This window comes from Suncus etruscus, chromosome 1 (assembly GCF_024139225.1).
Source record: "Suncus etruscus isolate mSunEtr1 chromosome 1, mSunEtr1.pri.cur, whole genome shotgun sequence".
NCBI classification, from domain to species: domain Eukaryota; kingdom Metazoa; phylum Chordata; class Mammalia; order Eulipotyphla; family Soricidae; genus Suncus; species Suncus etruscus.
In genome coordinates, this window is record NC_064848.1 from 128,662,316 (window position 1) to 128,683,823 (window position 21,508).

General features: G+C 33.4%; 1 non-coding gene and 1 pseudogene across 1 annotated transcript; both read right to left on the bottom strand.

Moving 5' to 3' along the window:
• The window catches only part of LOC126017245 (heat shock protein HSP 90-alpha-like), a 122,861-nt pseudogene extending 114,301 nt beyond the window's left edge, over nucleotides 1–8,560 (bottom strand).
• LOC126027515 (U6 spliceosomal RNA) lies at nucleotides 3,996–4,102 on the bottom strand. The gene has a single exon (XR_007502279.1). It is a non-coding gene; the product is annotated as a U6 spliceosomal RNA (small nuclear RNA).
• Nucleotides 8,561–21,508: the final 12,948 nt, after the last annotated feature.

Sequence of the window (21,508 nt, forward strand, 5' to 3'; positions counted from 1 at the left end):
ATACTCTACCCACTGTAATGCATATTTTATTGGTTTTTAAAAAGTAATCATGGGGATGAGAGTTAGAGTGTTTCTTGCACAAAAGCCTACTCAGATTTACTTCCAGCACCTCATAGCATTCCCAAGCCTGCCAGGAGGGATCCCTGTAAACAGAGCCAGAAGTAAGCCCTGCACATCTCTGCATTGGGCTGAAATTCAAAAAAAATTTTTAAATAAAAATAGAAAAAATTTTCATCACATTAAAAATATAAGTACCCTTAGGAGAGAAGGAAAAACGAAGTGAAACGTAAAAGGGGGCTCTTCATCCTCAACTGGACTTAATGAGGGAAAGGTACAGAAATAATTTCTATACATCTCAGTTTTAATTTTTTAGCATTACCAACGAAGAATTGTACTATAATTTTTGATAAAAGTTAACAGTTCTAAAAATTAACTACTAAAGTAATTATCTATTTTATCCGAATATGCTAAGTATTTATAAAGGTGGTAAGTAACCTTGAATAACACATTTAGAAAGTCCTGCATTATATTTTCTTTATATGGTATATTAATATAGTTATGTACAACATTGGACCACTTCCAAACCAGTATTCCTCAAATTGGGGAGTTGGAATAATTAAAACACTTTAAATATTGTTTTATTTATATATAAATATATATTTAAATATTGTTTTAAATTGTTCTGAAACAATTTAAAATAGTAAGAGATCAAAAAAATATTCCCTCTAATCTTGGTTCAAATTTTTTATTTGCAATTTACCAAACATTTATAAATTTATGTTCACTCCTCAGAAATATTTGATCAGCACCTACAATTAACTTTATCTTGCCACTAGAAAAGATAGTTTGGGTAATTATATACAAAATTATATACAAAACAAAACAGTGTGTATTTTATGGTTTTCTGTCAAACAATTATAATATTACTAATGAAAATAAACATAAGATGAGGTCAGTATCATGCATTATAAACTAATTCTATTATAAAGACTCAAGTGATGGTTCATTGGTCCCATAGAGTAAGTACCAAATCATTTCAAGTCAGCTGAGCAAATACAGTCTCTTCATGGTATATAATAAGATTTCCGGTATGCTGGGTAAGAATAAGGAGATTAAACTTAAATCATAGTATATGACACTTCAAAAGGTTTTTTTATCTCACTTAATTTAAGATTCATAACTAAAGCCAGGCTGTGATTTTATTCTGACATTTCATCTGCTTGGCATAAGGAAGAGTCATCGTGACCTCAGAATCTGAGCCCGCCACAGTCTTTCAGCAATCTAATTTTATACTTAGCGGGCCGGAATCCTTTTCATCATTCTGGAAATGTTCTGGTTCATCTAGGAAATACTGGTTCCTGTATTTTATCTTCTTAAATAGATAATGGAGTAGTAGTGATCCTGCAGATTAAGTTCATTTAATGCTTTTGAGACGTAGATTTTAAAAATCTTGTTAATGAGAATGATTCTCTTTAGTTTCTTTACCATATGCCTGCTGACAACTGTTCTCTAGTACAATTTATCCTGCAGTATTTGCTTCTTGATGTTTTCCTGACTAAGTGAATCAGAAGTATTTAGAATGCAATTCTACTCCTCCCAGTTCCAGGCTAATCTGTGCCACAGACTGAATTAAAGTTAACTGCTAAAATGTTTCATCTGTATATGTTCTTTCAAAACTTCGGTGTACTTAATTGACTCTTTGTAACTTAGTTTTAATCTGACATAATTCCATTCATCACCTGTAATACTGGTAATAATACCCATAATATTTTTTAAATATTTTATGTGATAAGAATCTGGCTTTTCCATGGGAAAATTAAAAATACTTTTATTTTAGGAAGAGTAAATAATTCTACTAAATTACAGGCAAAAACTGAGGTCTATCATGCTTTGGATACTTTGGGTAGCATATTAATATATATATATATATATATATATATATATATATATATATATATAGTCATTGGGTTTAGTGTATGCAGTTGAAATATGTAAATATCTCAAGAAAAGGAAATAGGGAGAAGAATTTTTGAAGGAAAATACTTACACAAATATGAAATTATCTATTTTTGGAGATGACATATTATTTAACCTCCCCTACATGAATCTCTCTGAAAGATACTGTGGTTTAAACAACTTTTAGGAAAAGAAAAATATCTTTCCAACCAGTTCTTTTCCTTTTTCTACTCTTTGTCTATCCAAAAATATCTCCAAATAATCCAAATATTTCAAGTAAAAATTAAAAAGCTATAATTCAATCTTTTTTCACATTCTTATAACCTTAGCAGTAACATTTTATTAATTATTCTTTTAAATATTTTTGCCTTTTGGCAGAGCTTTTTAAAGTGTCTTTTAAGATGATGAGGTCAAAGAAAGTTACAGCATTTATTAATAATATCATAGAGCAAGTGAAGCATAAAATAAAATAACATTCTATGAGCATATGTATTAATACTTTCAAGTTAAGAAAAAAATTGGTTTGAGCATGTTATTGCTGAGCCTACAAGTATAAAGAGGCATAGAACCGCAGAGATGTATTGAACAAGATTATTAGTTTAAAAAAAAAAAACAAAAAATAAAAAAAGCAAACAAAAAAAGATTATTAGTTCTCCAGATATGATTTACTGGAAACTTCTTGTCCAAAGGACAATGCAGAATATATGTTAGCCTTGTTTTTCTGTTTACATTATTAAACTTACTTATATGTTGGTGTTTCCAAAACTGAAATGGCCTTTAAAATATATAGATAGAGAATAATTGAGTGAGTTAATTAGCTAATATGCAAATGTAAGCATTTAATGTTATATCCATGGAGATTTTATTACAGAAAATAATATATCATTGTTAGAATTTATTTTTAAAATTAGGGTGAGTTTGCAAATTCCATGTAGTAAAATAATCAAATTTATAGCATCTATAACTTATCTTCTCAGTACTTTCAGTCTAATCTGTGAAACAAATACATAAATATAAATTTCAGAGCACTGCCTAAATATTATAGCAAATTGGTTAAACTATGATCCATAGTTGTGTAACATAGAAAAAATCAGGACACACTGAGATACTATTGCAGTGAAGGAGGTAACTACAGAGATTCAACCTTTATGCTTTCTGAATTTATCAGATTAGAGACATGTTAAGTAAAAATTTTTCAAGATTTACTGACGGCTTTTGCATGGAACATGTAGCTAGTAGGGAAGGAAGCAAGGAAGAAATGTACTTCATCTTTAGTTGACTGAACCACTCTCTAATATTTAAAAGTAAAGGAATGTATTTGATGGAGAGATGTTACCTTTTGCTGAAAATTCTTTGGACAAAAAGGGCATGAGACAGAAGTATAGCTATAGCTTAAACTTAGAGAAATGCAATACAATAGAGACTCAACAGGTCTCTGTATCAGATACCACAGGTAGTTCTGTCCTTCCATTTATTCTGTAATTACATTTTCCATAGTAGAAGATATTTAAGATTTAGTGGAATGACAGTGATACTGATTTATAAATCCATAAAGGTTGAGATATTAAAGGTGACAATTTTTATCTGTCTTTCATGTATAGGCTAACTTATGATAGTAGATATTTCATAAATTACATGTATATTAATTTAAATCAAGGGTCTGCCTATTAGAATTAGTTCTGAGTTGCAACCCATTCAATTAAGAATTCATTCAAGGGCTAAAGAGATTGTACAAGGGATTTAGGTACTTGCCTTTCATATTGTCAATCCTGTTCAATTCCCAGCACCATAAATGGTCCCCCAAGGACTACCAGGAATGGCAAATGAGGTGAAGTTTTTGAGCACAGTATGGTGTGGCCCAAATTCCCAAATAAGAAATATGAATAAAATCACTCAAATAATGGTGTAGTTATTTTATTCCTCCAAACCTCAGTGAATATTTAAAATAGTTATGTGTTCAGAGAGATAGCACAGGGGTTAAATCATTTGCTTTTTATGCATCTGTTCTCCTCCTGCACTGACTCCAGTACCTTTTTATTAAAAATATGGAACACTTCCACGAATTTGTGTGTCATCCTTTGGCAGGGGCATGCTAATTTTCTCTGTATTGTTCCAATTTTAGTATATATGCTGCCGAAACGAGCACTGGCACCTTCAATTCTAACCCAAGTCCTACCCTTAACAAAAGAATTTGTGAGTATATGCATGAGAGAGGAGATAAAGAGGCAGATAGAATCAAAATAAATCATTAATTAGATATTTTGTTCTCTTGGAGTCATTATATTGAACAAGTTACCTAGACTTTGACTAATTACTTGCAAATCTAGGATTTTATGTAATTATATTACAATAGGTACAACAAAAAATACTTTGATTATTAAAAACAGTGATACTATTCACAGCATTTAGCAGGTGGTTATCACAAAATAGAAATTTAGCATATCCTTTCCGAACTTATCAGTTATTTAAAACTCCTGAATCCAGTGGCTACTATTTTGTGCATCACAGTACTGCTCATAGAAATTCACCTTTCAGGCTTTGAAACTTGAAGTTTCATCTCTATGTTCCAAAATTAAGGTATTACAATAATACCCTGTAAGAAATGGGCATTATTCTCTCCTCATTTTTTTCCCATTTGAAGAATATCAAAGTCAGATTACATATAAACTGTTCACTGGGAAAAATGAGTGAGTGTACAGCAATGACCTATTTCAGCTACCTGAATAAGTTTTCAACTGCAGATTGTATCTCTCTATGAATTATTCACAAATCTAGAATTTTTCCAAAAGAGCAAAAATTCTTATTTGTGTTGATAAGATAATTTATTTTAATTTTTTATTGTTCTCTTCTGTTTTCTTTTATTTATTTTTTATATCACACTCAGTGATACTCAAGGTATGTGCCTGGCTCTGTCCTCCTGGAAGATTGAGAAGAGCATACGGATGTAGAGGATAGACCCAGGTTGTCCTCATGAAATGCCCTCCCCCCATGCTAAACCTCTTGACACTGAGAATTGATTGCTTATTAGTAATGTAATTTAGTTCCAAATTAAAATTTAGAAGTTTATAATTGTAGAGGTTTAGTTTCATATGTAAGCACACAAACACACACAACACAATACAGAATTATTAGGTGATTTTAGAAATTTTAAAGGATAAATAATATCACTTGAAAATGTCTTTATTGTCATTTGAGTGTGTTGAAAATATTGAAGGGGCCAGAGCAGTGGCGCAGATGATAGGGCATTTGACTTGCACGAATTGACCTAGGAAGGACTGAGGTGTGATCCCTCAGTGTCCTAGATGGTCCCCCAAGCCAGGAGAGATTTCCAAGTACATAGCCAGGAGTAAACCCTGAGCATCACCGGGTGTGACACAAAAACAAACAAAAAGAAAGAAAATATTGTAATGCTTAGTATTTATTAAAATAGCATGAAATATGTATTATACAACTAAGTACAGAAAATCAAAAACATAAAACTTTATTCTAGTTAAAAAGTTTGATTCAAAGGACATAAATATTATTAAAGAGATAATATCAATTTAGGAGCGACTGTACCAAGTGAACTTCTGTTAAATATTTTTTATTCTAAAATTATTCTTTCAAGTTCTACTTGAGAAATAATCCCTAATACAGTATTCTTAATTAGACAGCACCATGAATGAAGCTGCTTCCCTGCCTGCAGTGCCCAAACCCTGAAAGTACATCACTGAATGAGGCACCTACTTCCCTATCTGCAGCACTCATTGGAGTGCCAGCAACCCAAGATTAAAATATTTATGAAGAACATTATTAATTAAATCATGTCATATACCTATACAAAAATAATGGAAGCTATATTTTAGACTGCAATAAAAATCTTAGAAAAACAAAAATAGTGTTCTGCTAATAAAAGGAAATAGAAAACAGACAGCAAGTGGTGGCAAGAGGGTCAATAATACTGGTCTATAATAAAGGATTGAAATGAATACTTTCTTATATTAGTTGGAGTTTAAATAAATCAATAGCAATTTTATATTTAGTCAATGTTGTAAAATCAAGAAAAGATTTTTAATTAATAAAAAATTTCACAAGGGCCAGACTCTGGAAACAACCAAGATGCCCTTCAACAGATGAGTGGCTAAAGAAACTGTGGTACATATACCCAATGGAATACTATGCAGCTGTCAGGAGAGATGAAGTCATGAAATTTTCCTATACATGGATGTACATGGAATCTATTATGCTGAGTGAAGTAAGTCAGAGGGAGAGAGAAAGACGCAGAATGGTTTCACTCATCTATGGGCTTTAAGAAAAATGAAAGACATTTTTAACAATATCTCAGAGACAAGAGAGATGAGGGCTGGCAGGTGCAGCTCATGACATGAAGCATATCACATAGAGTGATGAGTGCAGTTGGAGAGATGACTACACTAAAAACTATCATAACAATGTGAATGAATGAGGGAAGTAGAAAGCCTGTCTCGAGTACAGGTGTGGAGGGTGGGGAGGAGGGAGATCTGGGAAATTGGTGGTGGGAATGTTGCACTGGTGAAGGGGGGTGTTCTTTACATGACTGTAATCATACAACTATAATCATATTTGTAATCACGGTGTTTAAATAAAGATAATCATAAAAAAAGAAAATTCCACAAGGAACAGTACAGAAATATGGCCAAGAGGGCCGGAGAGAGTTCAGGGGACTGAGCTCATGCTTTATGTGTACACAGTTCAAATTTGAACTCTTGCACTGAAGAATCTCCAGACCAAAAACCATTAAAAGTCTCTCCTGAACATAAAACCAGAAGTGCCTCAAAGCATCACCACAAGTCTTATTTCTAGTCCCATGGGAAAAAATGCAATACTTTTTTTGAACAATGGAAGAATGCACCTGTGCAGTGATGGCAAACATAACGCAAAACTGAAGACTAAGTACCTGCCCATGCCAAAGTCTTAGTTATTTGATTTTTATATGTACATGATTTGATGACTAGAATCCTATAGTATATTTACTATTATGTTCGAACTGTTACATTTTTTCACTTTTTATTTTAACAACAACGAAAGAGAGTCCCTCTTGAGCATAATTTTACAAGGTATCTAATCCAAAAATATTAAATTAATTTTAGTCCACTCTTATCTGTATTTGGTTATATCATATCAACAATAAATATTTGAAATGTCTAATATAATTTATTTTAACTATGAATAAACATGCCTGGGGATAAAGATATAATACAACAAGTAGGGCACTTGCCTTACATGTGACAGACAAGTTTTATCCCTGGCATTTTATATGGTAAATCAAGCACCACCAAGAGTAATTCATGAATGCAGATATACGAGTAATTCCCTGAGCTTCACTTAGTGTGGCCCCTAAATAATCAAACAAACAAACAAAAAAAAGATCCAGATCACATGATACTTTTGCTTAATTCTATCCCTTATTTAGTATATTTGAAGAGAACTCATCTATTCCCTTCTCTGAAGAATCAGACCTAATTACTTGCTATTTTGTGTCTGCCACTGAAGTTCTCTTATTTTTTAACACTTTTCAAATCTAGAACTAGTTTCTTTACCTCATCCTATCTGCAGACATTGTTTTTATCAAATATATTAAATATATTTTTGCATACAGGTATGTATCTTAAAATTCTTATTAATATTAGAATTTCTATGAATGGTTCTTTGAATAGATTATTGTTGATTTAATAGAAATTGTGTAATTCAGAAAGAATTAAAAAATAGGAACTCCTACTATCTCTTGAATATAATTGTCGCCTGAGTTTTGAAGGATGTACAGACAAAGAAAAGGATTGATCATTAGAGGAAATTGCTAAAATTTGTAATTCAAAAGCAAAAAAGAGGTGAAAACTTAAATTTTAATAACTCAGAAGATACAGAGTTGGTGCTGAGACCTCTATGTAGGAAACACTTCTCAATGTTTGCTACGTGTGGACATACCATCAGATATTCTCACAAAATACGTAAAATCTAACTCCAGAAATAAGGAAGCCCACATCTTCTTCTAGAGCAGGAGTCCTCAAAATTTTTGAACAGAAAACAGATCACTGTCCCTCAGACAGTTGGAGGATCACACTATAGTTTTTAAGAAAAACTATGAACAATAGTGGCCCATTGGCTATAGTTTGAGGAACCCACCTGAGGTTGAGAAGAGAAGTTGAGAGGCAGAGAGAAGGCAGAGAATCGGAGAGTGCAGCGCATATTCCACATATGTGAACATAGGCCCAGGATGAGTAGACTACTAAACTGGACAATTGGTGGCAAAACCTCTGCAGGCCACATGTGGGCAGCGGGCAATAGTTTGAGGGCCCTTGCTAGAGTATCACAGGAATCAGGCAAAAAAAAAAAAAAATAGGACATTACATCTCCTGACTTTCATAGATTTCTCTTGTGCTGATAGAACCAAATTGAAGCCTCCTCACAATGAAATGAATGCAAAAAATGAAGTAACAGCACAAAATTTGAGACCTAATATCAAGAACATACAGACAAATAATTTCCACTAAAGAGGATCCAAAAAGAGGATCCAAAGATGCTTGGTGATTACCTTACCTGCACTGTGAGTATAAAACTCAAGTTCTAGTTGTGATACAGCCGCCATATACTAAGAGCCATCCCAGTAGTTCTGCTGTCTGTGATCTATGAGGCTAAATGAATTCCAGCTGCATTACAGCCGGGTGTGTGTGTGTGTGTGTGTGTGTGTGTGTGTGCGCGCGCGCGCGCGCGTGTGTGTGTGTTTGTGAGAGAGAGAGAGAGAGAGAGAGAGAGAGAGAGAGAGAGAGAGAGAGAGAGAGCCTTAGGTGTGTATAAATGGAGCCTCAGGCTCCAAAAGGAGGATATGGAAGCAAACGTCCACACAGGAAATAATCTAGATAGTGAAAAAGGTACATGAAAGGGTTCAGAAATGTCAAAACACAGGCCAGGAATCCCACCACGCAAGCCTTCTGCTCCTATGAAGGAAAACAGCTTAGTAGAAGAATACCTAAAAATGAGCCCCTTTCTTTCTGAAACCCATTCTTTTATTTTTCAAGAACCAGAGCACACCCTAGGGTTGAGAAGAACACCGAGTAGGGAATGATCCAATAATCCCATCACAATATCTTTCTGTAAGGTTTAGTATGAATACTGACTCTGGTAGGACCAGTAATCCAACAGGTGTGGACACCTTGGTAAGTAGTGTAACAAAAAATATATGACATGCATAACTAGAAATGAATAACCTAATCAACAAAATAATCAATACATTGAGTCCTTCACACAACCCATCTGCTAGTACCATGATCTAATGTACAACACCACAACCATCCATGTGTGTGGCATGTTTTTCTCAACAAGAAGGAAGAATAAAAATAGGAATAATAAAATAACCTTCAGTTAAAAATGACTTTTATGACTTTTTTTTTTTGGTTTTGGGGTCACACCCAGCGGTGCTCAGGGGTTACTCCTGGCTGTCTGCTCAGAAATAGCTCCTGGCAGGCACGGGGGACCATATGGGACACCGGGATTCGAACCAACCACCTTTGGTCCTGGATTGGCTGCTTGCAAGGCAAACGCCGCTGTGCTATCTCTCCGGGCCCAACTTTTATGACTTTTTATATTTATTTGCCTAACTATCGTTAGAAGAATTACATTTCTTTGTGTGTATAATTTCATTTTGAGTATTTAAGAGTTCTGACATTTGAAAATATTAAACTTATGAGTAAAACTATGATCCTTGCTCAAGAATTTTCATCTTGCAGATAGAGTAATTAAATCTAATATTGTATTTCACAGCAATTCATTTTATAATGTCTTGAAGTGTTTTCTTCTTTATTCCTTTCCAATTTATCCATTTAAAATTGTACATATTTATAAAGGTTCCATTTTAACTATATATCACAAGATTTTATGTCATGTTATTTTTATTCAGATCAAAGTATTTTACTATTTTAATTTTAATTTATTTCCTGGCCCATGAGTTGTTTTGAAGCCTATGATTAATTTTTAAGTATTTGAGGACATTTTAATTATTCTATTGTCACTTTCCAATTTAATTTAACTTTGATTAAAATGCATACTGTCTTATTTCAATACCTTGAAATTTTTTATGCTTGCTTAAGTGTCTGACATTGGAGGATGTGTTCATACTTTATTTGCTTACAAAAGGTTTATATTTTGTTTCCTTTAACATAGGGCTTTATAAATATCACATATCATATGTTAATTTGGGAGTGCCTCACCTAGTCATTCTCAAGGTATATTCCTAGATCGGCGCTCAGAAATTCCTCCTGGGGGTATTTTCTGTACCATATGGGATGATCAAATGCGGGTCAATGGAAAGCAAGGCAAATGCCCTACCTGCTGTATTATCACTCAGGCTCCCAATTGTGTTAATTGTTGTACCAGCTTTTCTTTTTCTCTTTCTTTTTTGGAGGGGGTCACACCTGGTAGTGCTCAGGGGTTACTCCTGGCTCTAGGCTCAGAAATTGCCCCTGACAGGCACAGGGGACCATATGGGATGCTGGGATTTGAACAACCGTCCTTCTGCCTGAAAGACAAACGTCTTACCTACATACTATCTCTCCGGCCCCAACTTTTCTTAACAATTTAAAAAACCCATGTTCACAACTCCCAATGTGATTTTAAATTTGTCTAGTTTCATACTTATATCCAAATTTTGGCTTTTGAATTTTGAGATTAGTTACATGTAAATAAAGGATAGTTATACCTCTATTTATATGACTATTTTATTTGCTTTAAATGTCATTGCCTTACCACTATTTCTTGCATTTTAGTTACATCAAATATATTTGGTTAGCATTTGAATATTTTTACAATATAATATTTTTAATCTATGTTTCATATAATATTTAATTTTACTGTAAAAGATCTTCCATCAGAAGATCTTTAAGGCAATCTTTTTCATTTAATAATAAGTATTAATTATTTTATGCCTAGTTTAATCATATTACATATAAGTTTTAATAAATATCTTGTTATTTTCACATTACTCCATCTATTCATTTACTTTAATTTTCTTTAGACATTAAATATATTTTGATCTTTTATCATTTTCTTTAAATTATACTTATAGTTTTGACATTATACTTTTAGTGGTTATCTAATAATGCATGCATTTAAATATACTTATCACATTCCCAAATGTTTTGTCATAATTTTACTGATTTGTTTTCTTTAAAAGCTCATCTATCACAATTAATTGCTTTTTAATTTTAAATTAAAAATTTGAAATTTGTCTATATCTTTTACTTATGCTGCATTTCATTTCTTTCTTTATCATTAAGCTTCCATTGAGAGTCCTTTACATTCTGTCCAATATTGACTTATAAATAATTAACAAAAAAACTGTTTCAAATCACAGGTCATTTCCAGAAGAATAGGAAGAAGATCATGTTTCACCATATTTATGTTCATCTTCTTCATGAAGGAGAGAGTAAAAGCTTAATATTTTTATGCACACAATAAATATACTGGATAACAAAAAGAGAAATAGGCTAAAATAATTACAATTTGTAAAATAGTAAAAATATCTAACATAAGAGAAGTTAACTTTTGCACACTATAATCCTAATTTTTCTATTTGTACACATAAACTTAATGTTTCAGAAAGTTACTGCTAGTTTCAATACTTTTTAAAATTACTTTTTACTTCTATTTCTATGAATAAGGTAGAGAATAAAATACTGATGCACTTAGGTTTTATCTCCAATGACTAGAGACAATTTTTATTTTTAATAAATTATTTCCGTGAATATTAAATTTGATATAAAAACAGACTGTGGTATTTTTAATAAGCACAATTTTAAATAAGTATGAACAACTAATCAAGATGGAAGTATTTCAGGGAGCTTTTGCCAGCATGGAAAATGGCAAGCCTCCATGCCAAAGGCCTTTTAACCAAGTTTAGGGGGCATGCGGGGCTTGGGCCACCAGAACAGTCGCCGCCCAGGGGGCCAGTGAGGGGGCTAGGGAGGAGTTTAAAGGATACCCCAGGCTTTCCCCAAACCCCACCCTGCTCAAGAGGGAGGGTCTGGGTGGGGGTGGTGAACTTCCAGTCTTCTAGCTCTTTAAGGATCTCTTTCCTTTCTGGGAGCCGGGAGCTTTTGCCAGCATGGGGAATGGCAGGCCTCCATGCCAAAGGCCTTTTTACCAAGTTTAGGGGATGTGAAGGGCTTGGGCCACCTCAACAGCCTTCCATCTCCTTCCTCCCATACTCCAGGGGTCAAGTGAGGTGGGTGCCAGGGAGGAGTTTAAAGGGGACCCCAGGCTTTCCCCAACCCCCACACAGCACAAGGGAGGCTAGTTTCGGGAAGTCGCAGACAACTTTCCTTCCTATCAGTGTCCATTCTGAAATCGTGTGGGGTCTAGCGTCCCCATGCATAAAGTATAGATAATTAATTAAGATATCATAAGGTTTAATCTGTTTGTCATATACAGAATGTCTATGTTGTATACTTTCCTTCCCCCCTCGGCTCACCACCCAGAAGCTCATTTTTAATCCTTTATTCCCTCACCCCCACTGCCTATTACTCCACATTTAACCATTTTTACCCTCTGTTCGTGGCTTCCCAGGAAGCACATCATTACCCCACCCAGGCCAGCTGCCAACCAGCTACCAAAGTTAAAAAGTAGACTCTCAGTATGAGAAAAAACCAATATTCTGTTCCTATTTATCTAATCTCAGCCGCCTCCTGTCCTTCATCTTCCTTCACTGTACAACTGTGGTTGCTACCATACTAGGTTTCTGATTAGTCCCCACTCAAAAACAATTCCCGACATGGGACTGCTGGGAGTCATTTGCAGACTCCAGAAGGCCAAATCACAGACCAAAGTGATGTCCAGGATTCATCACCCTCCCCCCTGACTATTTCTAATGACATAAAAGGGACATGCACATCTCCTTTGAATATATTAGATGTATTCCCTTAACCGCTGTAACTCTTATTGAATATCCTCTTATACAGTGATAATTGTGCACACTGGTTTTTTTTCTTTGTTATCTGTTTAATAAGGAATTCTGATAGAAGAGGCTTTCGCTTTAGAATTCATGTTAGAACCAAGTTAAGGGGATTGTTTGTTGGACTTGTTCCCTCAGCCCCCAGAGGCATTGTTCCTCTTTTACATAGGCGCATTAAAATGGAAAAATGTTACATATGCAAACACGTTCTTATCTAATAGAGATAGGAACACAAATTTTGTAATACAGTTAGGCCTTATACCCTTAACATTGGCATAGTGACTTGGTTCAGTCCTAAGAAGAATGGGCGTTGCCCATACACCCTGAACTACTGACCATCTATTGGAAACAACCACAATTGTCTACAACATCACCAGGAAGCAAACCTCTACTAGGGAAGACCCTACCGGTACCCTGGCATTGACTTACTCAAAAGAGTATTCCCTTAATAACAAGATGACTCAGCAAGAGCAACAGGGCAGGGCAGGATGCTTCGCATCTAATGGTGAGGTGGAACTAGAGGATACTCCACATCATCCTGACTTGAATGAAGGGAAATGCACAGAAACCAGAATCTTTAACTACAGAAACCTGACACCAACAACAGCTAATGTTCGAAAAATTTCACTGGGACCACAAAGAATGACTCAGGGGTTGGACAACCTAGTGTGCCTTGAACCCAGAGTCAGTCTTATGCCAGAAAATTTCAGGGATAAGGTCTTGTCGTATTTAAGCCAAGGCTTTTTTTTTTCTCTCCATTTTCCCCATATTTTTCTGGACCTATGCAAGAAATAATTGCCACTCTCACACCATTATTACTGTATTTGTTTTAACTCTTATCCTTTTTAAAAAATAATTCTTACTAAACTTTCTTTTGGTGCTGTAATGAAGTCATTGTGATTCAATAATTTTAAAAAATATTCTTTCCTTTCTCTTCCATCTCTATAGTTTTTCTTTCAATTTTCTATTTTTTAAATCATGTTGCTTTTGGTCTTCTTAAAACAAATGTATTATTAACAGTTATGTCAACTATGTAATGCATTTTTTAAAAATAAATTTAAAAAATGAAAAAAGATGGAAGAATTTCAACAAAATTATTTATTTCTTATCATTTTAATGGTGGTAAAATATTTTAATATTAAATTAGCAGATATTATGAATTTTATTTATAAATCAATATATTTAGAAGTCTTCAATTTGGATGTGTGCTAAACTGAGAAATAAGAGAATTCTATAAACCACATATAGAAAGTATATCTCCTATGACAATGCAAAAGCCTTGAACTGTCAGTCTTTTCGTGGGATGCCTTTCTTTTTATTCCAGGTGTAAGATTCCTTATACGAGTCTTATCACGGAGGTATCTCTTTGAGATCATCATTATTATAGCATGGAAGGAGACTAGACATGAATTATTAGTCTCTCAGATTATGTAATATTCTAACATCAAAGAATGCTTTATTTGAATTTATGGTTCAGGATTGCTTTGACTCTGAAACAGAAAACCAAGACTAGGCTAGCAATAAGGAAAACTTTAGAATTTACATATTTCATACAGACTTTATCAATCTGTACCACCTCAACCAAACTATTAAGTTATTATTCACAAGCTACAACAACAGAGCTCAAGGAACAATATTTTTTCTTGGAAGACTACACACGTGGAATAATCCATGATCCAATAATACAATTTTTAATGTACTCATATAAGGGAAATTGTAAGTTTTAAGTTCTAAGGATAATCTATTTATTTTCTAAAACAATACCTTACAGTGTTTTTTTTCGAGACATGTTTAAGAAATAAAAAATATATATAAAGCTAAGTGAGAAAACTGTTATGAAATGAAAAGTATTATAGAAGTGGGAGGGAAAATCTTCCATAATACAAATCCTTCCAGAAAATCACATTGCTATTAAAAGCCAAAAATTTACACAATTACATGTATGCTATTTTTAATAATTGTAGAAATATATTATAAGAAATGATGCTAAATATTGAAATGTTATAGTTGCTTATCTAATAAAATACTTAAAAACATCCAGGAAAAATAATTATTACTTTAGAAATTAAGAAAATTGGCAAGAATCATGTAATAAAAATTATATAAAATGTACAAAGAAACTGAAGCTGTAACAAATGTTTCTTAAAAAGCAGAATACACCAAACTGAAATCTGAAAGATACATTCACAGAAATGATACAGCAAATTTTCACTGACATGAAATACTGCATAAGTAGATTAAATATGATAATTATATAAAAATGAATTAAACGTTAACATTTAACATAATTTATATACTGAATTTTGTAAGTGTATTTTAAAAGTATTCACTCAGCTAGGTAAAGACAAGGCAGCAAATTGCAAAAAAAATCGAGCTAGAGTTAGCTAGTTATTCACAAAAAAGAGAAGTATGCAAAATAATTTTTCAAGATATAGAGAAAATTTGTTAACAAAAAATTTAGCCCAATATTTACTCAAGTATAAAAATAAAAATTATATTTACTCATGTATTAAAATTAAAAGATATTCTCATTTATGAGTAAATTAAAAGAAGTTAATTTGCATTTGCACAAACTTTTTTTGGAAATACCTTACTGAAACTTTGCAAGACATTCAAAACATGAGTCATTTATAAAATAGGGGTATAAAATATACCTATATATATTTAAATATAAAATATATGAGTCATCCATAAAGTAGAGGTATATATTAAAACCAGATAAGTATCAAATAAAGATTTTGAAAGAGAGATCTGAATATATTGGGTACGTTATTTGTCATGCCCCAGGTGACCCCATGTTGATCCACCTCCATTTAGGTCCCAATTGAATATCCCCAATGTGGTTCTAACTTAAAAAAAAGATTTTGAATGAATAAAAATTGTGATGATAGATAAGATTTGTAAATCCTACAATTCTGGTGAAGTAAAAAAAGAAACTTGATAAAAATTCAGAGATTATTAACCAGAAAGAGCAATAGGTAAGGTGCTCACATTGCATGAGGCTGACCTCAATCTGATGTCCCATGTATTCCTGGTGTGCAGTACATGGAGTAACTCTTCTGCACCACCATATGTGGCCCCCAAACAAACAAAAAATAAAATCAGAGACTATATAGAGTGATAAAAGCAATAGTAAAATAGTAATAGTAAAAGCAATAGTCCGTAATATTTTCTTTCATAACAAAAATTAATTAATAATATATTTAATATCATAAAATAAAAATATATTTATAAATATAAATAAATAAAATATAAATATATTTTATATAAATATAAAATAAAACATATTATATATCTATAACATTCATATTTTATATTATATATTTATACACTTATATAAATATATAATATAGGAAAGAAATACTATTTTACACATTATTTTATAAAAATTGAAGATTTTTTTAAATAATTTTGGGGTCTCACTGGGAGAGGCTCAGAATGTCCTGGTTTTATACTCAGGAATTACTCTTGCATGCTCGGAGGTTCCTTTGAGGTGTTGGAGATTGAATTTGGGTCATTCAAGAGCAAGGCAAATTCCCTATCCGTTATACCAGGGGTCTTCAAACTACGGCCCGCGGGTCACATGCGGCCCGCAGAGGAGTCTGATCCGGCCTGCCAGCAGTGAGAGCTGTTTGGTTGCCAAGATACCTGCCAGCATATACACTCAGTGTATATCCAAATATCAGGAACCATGCACTCAAAATGGTAACCATCTCTGGTAGCACTTATGCCTGTGAACAGACTTTCAAGAATGAAACATCTGAAATCTCCAACCAGATCAAGATTAACTGATGCCCACTTGCATCACTTGTTACAGCTGGCAGTGACAAATATGGAACTGGACATTGAGCATCTCTTTAGCCAAAAGCAGACCCACAGTTCCAATTGAAATACTGGTGCATGATCTGTTTATTTATAAATGGTTTTCTTTTTTTTTTATATATAAGATATGTGCAGTGTGAGTAGGAATTAGTAGCTCATATAGTCCGGCCCTCCAGCTCTTTAAGGGACCGTAATCCGGCCACCACTTTAAAAGTTTGAAGACTCCTGCATTATACTATCAACTAAAAGTTGACTTTTAAACAGCAAAAGTAATGACTTGAACGTCTCTGGTACAAACTAGAATAAAACTTAAAAAATATATCTGCTCACCAGAAAATCTCTCTCCTAAAGCTGACATTTAACCCTCCGGGGAGTGCCTAATACCGCTCTGGCACCAACTTGCACCAAATTGATATGACAGCCTGATGAAGAGGAAACACCAACAACTGATCTAAGAGCAGGTTTCTCTATCATTACTTAACGATAAGAAGAAATCAGAAGACATTCCATCCTTAGATCTGTGCAAAAACGAAGATTACTAATTATAGAAGACTGACTTCACAACCTCGACTGAGCAGAACGTTTCCTAGAAAAAACCTAGCGTAGGATTTGGCCTAGGATTTGTACAAAAAAAAAAGATCTGACTTTGACAACCATGACTGAACAGAACTTCTGGAACTATAAGAAATGTCTATCTTATGCTCCATCCTAGGATCTGTGCAAATGCCAAGATCACTAATTACAGAAGAATGACTGCAACAACCATAACTAAGAAAAACTTTTGGAACCATAAAGACTATTCTAAACTTTGTCCTATGACCTATGCAAATACCAGAATCTCTAATTACAATAGACTGATTTTGTCAGCCACACTTAGCAGAACATTTCCTGGCACCATAAAAAGACCTTGGGGTAAGACAATGAGCATATCCCCAGCCTGTAGTTGACTGTAGGTTTCAAGGGTGAGAAACCCGTATCTCCTAAACCAAGGGAATTCCCTTTCTAATTTCCCCAACACTGTGACTATGCAAAAAAAAAAAAAAAATTGGCACACCAGTACACCAGCCCCCTTCCTTTTCTTTTTTGTTTTTCTTCCTCTTGGTGTTGTTGTTTTGTTGTTGATTTCTTAGTTGTTGTGTTTTGTTGTGTTTTGTTGTTTTTTGTTTTGTTTGTTTTTTCTTTTTCTTTCTTCTTTTAAATCTATATTTTTAGCTTCTAGATGGGCTCCTACAGCTTTTTTTTTTTTTCTCTAATAGAACCAAAGAACTTGAATCATCTTGTTCTGCCTCAAAAATTGAGAGAGAAAAAAAAAGTGTATGGTGTCAGGAGCAAACAATCGCATGAACATAGAGTGAAAATAGAAATCGATCAGACCTAAACACCAAACCCAAAGTCAACAATAACAGAATTAAGATAACCCAATCAACAAGTTATACACAGAGGGACCTGTTACATTGTCAGTCCAGAGGGTAGGGGGTTGTATGTGACCATGCTTGGAACAGGGGTGAAGGAAGGACAACACTGGTAGTGGGACTGGCCCTAATTCACTGTCACTGTGTACCTTAAATAGAACTGTGAAAAAAAAAAAAAGGTAATACATTTAGTTCTTTGCTTTTGAGATTTCACAGAAACTCAATTGTTAATATAAGTTACATATATTTATTGGGGGGGTCACACCCAGCAGTGCTCAGGAGTTACTCCTGGCTCTATTCTCAGAAATCGCTTCTGGCAGACTGCAGAGACCATAAGAAATGCTGGGATTCAAACCACCATCCTTCTGTATGCAAGGCAAATGCCCTACCTCCAAGCCACCTCTCCAGCTCCATAAGTTACAAATTTAATATAGACTACTACATTATATTTTTACTCAGTTCACATTTTATTTATAAATTCTGTAAAAATTTATACTTCAGGTGGTCCTTTATCCTGGCAAAACTTATTTTTATTTCATAGAATTTTTATTTTATAATTATTTCATATTTATTTCATATTCATTTATATGTATATTTATTATAAATAAAAATGAACATTTATTAAATGAGAAATATTTATATTATGTTTTATATAAACCAAATGTTTTTTACTTTTTCATTAACCTCAAAAATTAAAACTTCACAAAATTTTAACAAAACATTTTCCAGCCTGGATCTATATGAGTTTTTGTACTCTGATATATCTTCCCTGACCCAGTTCACTATTTGTATTGACTTTTCTGGGGGAATCTCAAATAATTTCATGAAATGAAATGAATTAACAACCTAAATTTAGTGTCACTTTTTGATATTTTATATACAATCTCAATTGCTTCTTGAATTCTGTACTCAGTGAACCACTTTTTGGCATCTAATTTGAATATTTGACAGATGTCTCAGATTTCACATGTCAAAACTGGATTGTGACAATAAACCATCTTTTTTGATTTCTACCCCTTGATTTCTCTTTTAGTTTTTTCCCACTATTAACCAACCACAGTATCCTTGCACTGTTTCCCTCTCTCAGATCCTATCTGTAATTATTAATTAAATCTTGTTCATTTTACTTTCAAACCATAATTATTTCCATTGTAGTTTATTCACGTGCTTTCTATCAGATGTGTCATGACATCAGAAGTAATAGCTTATGAACAATAGCTAAAAAAAACTTATCTTTATATCTGAGCCATTAAATTGTAAGTCAACAACCCCATGAAAAAAACAGATAAATTTCTCCATTGAAGTCTTAATTGAGACCCTTGTTGATAACCAGAATCAGCATTAGATAAGAGAATAAATGAGATGTCAGATTCCAAATCTCATTGTCAGCATTACCGCACACAATACAAATCTCTATTAATCTGTGAATTATCTGTTTTAAAACACATTTTTTTATTGCCACTAACTAACCTTTAGGTCGACATTCTTCTCAGCAACATTTAACCAGAACACTTAGTGTAACATTATATTCTTTGCTCTGTTTAAACTAAGATATTTTCTTCAAATTTCCTCTGCTCTTGTTTATTGCAGAAAGTATGAATCCTAAAATCTGCATTTTCAAACTGTTGCAAGTTAGCCTGATGCTTTCCTACTTCAATAAACAAACGTGTTTTGGAGGTGGGAGAAAGGAAAAGCCAGTGTATTTAATTTACGTTACATCAACCATGCACTGTACCCTTCAATGATGGCAGTCTTTTTGTATTATTCCATGTTTAAAGATGGGTCCACTGCTATTTGAGATCTGTCTTATAGATTTTGTGCTCTTGAAATGTATTAAAACATCATTCTTCACTTAACTGATAGATGGCAGCTACACACATTTCAAGATGTGTTTTTCTCATCAATTGTTTCAATTATCAGATCTACTATCACATGTTAAATGTAATGTATGAACTTTTCTTAGTTTTTATGCATAATGATAAATTTACACTTCTCATCCCCCCAAGCCATACCCTGTTTGGTAGAAATATAGAGAAACTAAATAATTAGAGAATCTAGACATTTGAACTTGTTTTTTGGTACATGAAATTTACAAGTCCCATGGGTGGTAGAGGAGGTAAAAGTAATTTATTACACTTTAAGTTTTGTTTGGGGACCACAGTCAGCTTAGAGATTATTCCTTGATCTGCACAGAGATCACACCTGCAAACACATAACTCAATAAATTCTTAATCTTATTATTTAAATTTTAAGTATGCCTTCTGAATAAAGTTGGCTAGTATCTTTGGTGTACATGACTGTGCCTATATTGCAAGAAAAATTTAGTGTCTCCTCAAATAAATACCCATAATCTCCTAAATATGAGTCTAAGTTTATATGCAGAAATAAGCAGAAGTACAACTTCTCCACTACTTTTCAAAAAGTAAATATAAAAAACTCCACCATTGCAGTGAGAAATTTCATAGCATTTCATTTCCTTTACTTTCATATTTTATGAATGATGATTTACAAAGTTATTTATGATTATCAGGCATACAATGTTCCAACAGCAATAACTTTAACAATATCCCAGGTTCCTTCACACCTCCCCTTTCTATCTCTTTTTATTATAGGCACTGATTTTGTTCTTTTCCATTTAATTACTGTGCTTTACAATACTATTACTGATAAAGTTTCATGCACACCAATTTAGCACCTTTCAATGCTGAGGGTCGAAGTGGTGGCACAAGTGGTAGGGCTTTTGCCTTGCACGCTCTAATCTAGGACAGATTGCAGTTTGATCACCCAGAGTACCATGTGGTCCCCCAATCCAGGAGCAATTTCTGAGTGTATATCCAGGAGTAACCCCTGAGCATTACTGGGTATGGCCCACCCCTCCCCTTCAAAAAAAGGAAACCTTCCAATACTTCCTCCTACTAGAGTAGTCCATCATTGTCATAATGTTCCCCTCCAATCCTTCTCCACAGTAGTATGCTTCCTACTGAAGAACAATTCTCATCTACTGTTTTTCTCTTGCCTTTAAATATTTATTATCCTAATATGTTTATTTATATTCCACCTATGAGAGTTTCTTCCATATTTGACCCTCTTTCTAACTTTGATCAGCATACTTTTCAAATCCATCCAAATAGCAACACATGTGTATTATTCTCAGAACTATTCAGTTACATTAATCTAAGTAAGCTGAGTGCCTAATAAGTAGATGTGAGATGTGTTTAAACTAAGCTGCCATATTGAAATGGGTACTCAGAAACAAGTTTCCTATTTTGAAGTGGAATATATGGGTCTTACATACAACCTGTATACTTCCCAAATACTTAGTCTTCATATAGGTCAATTTCCACTACATGGCATGGCT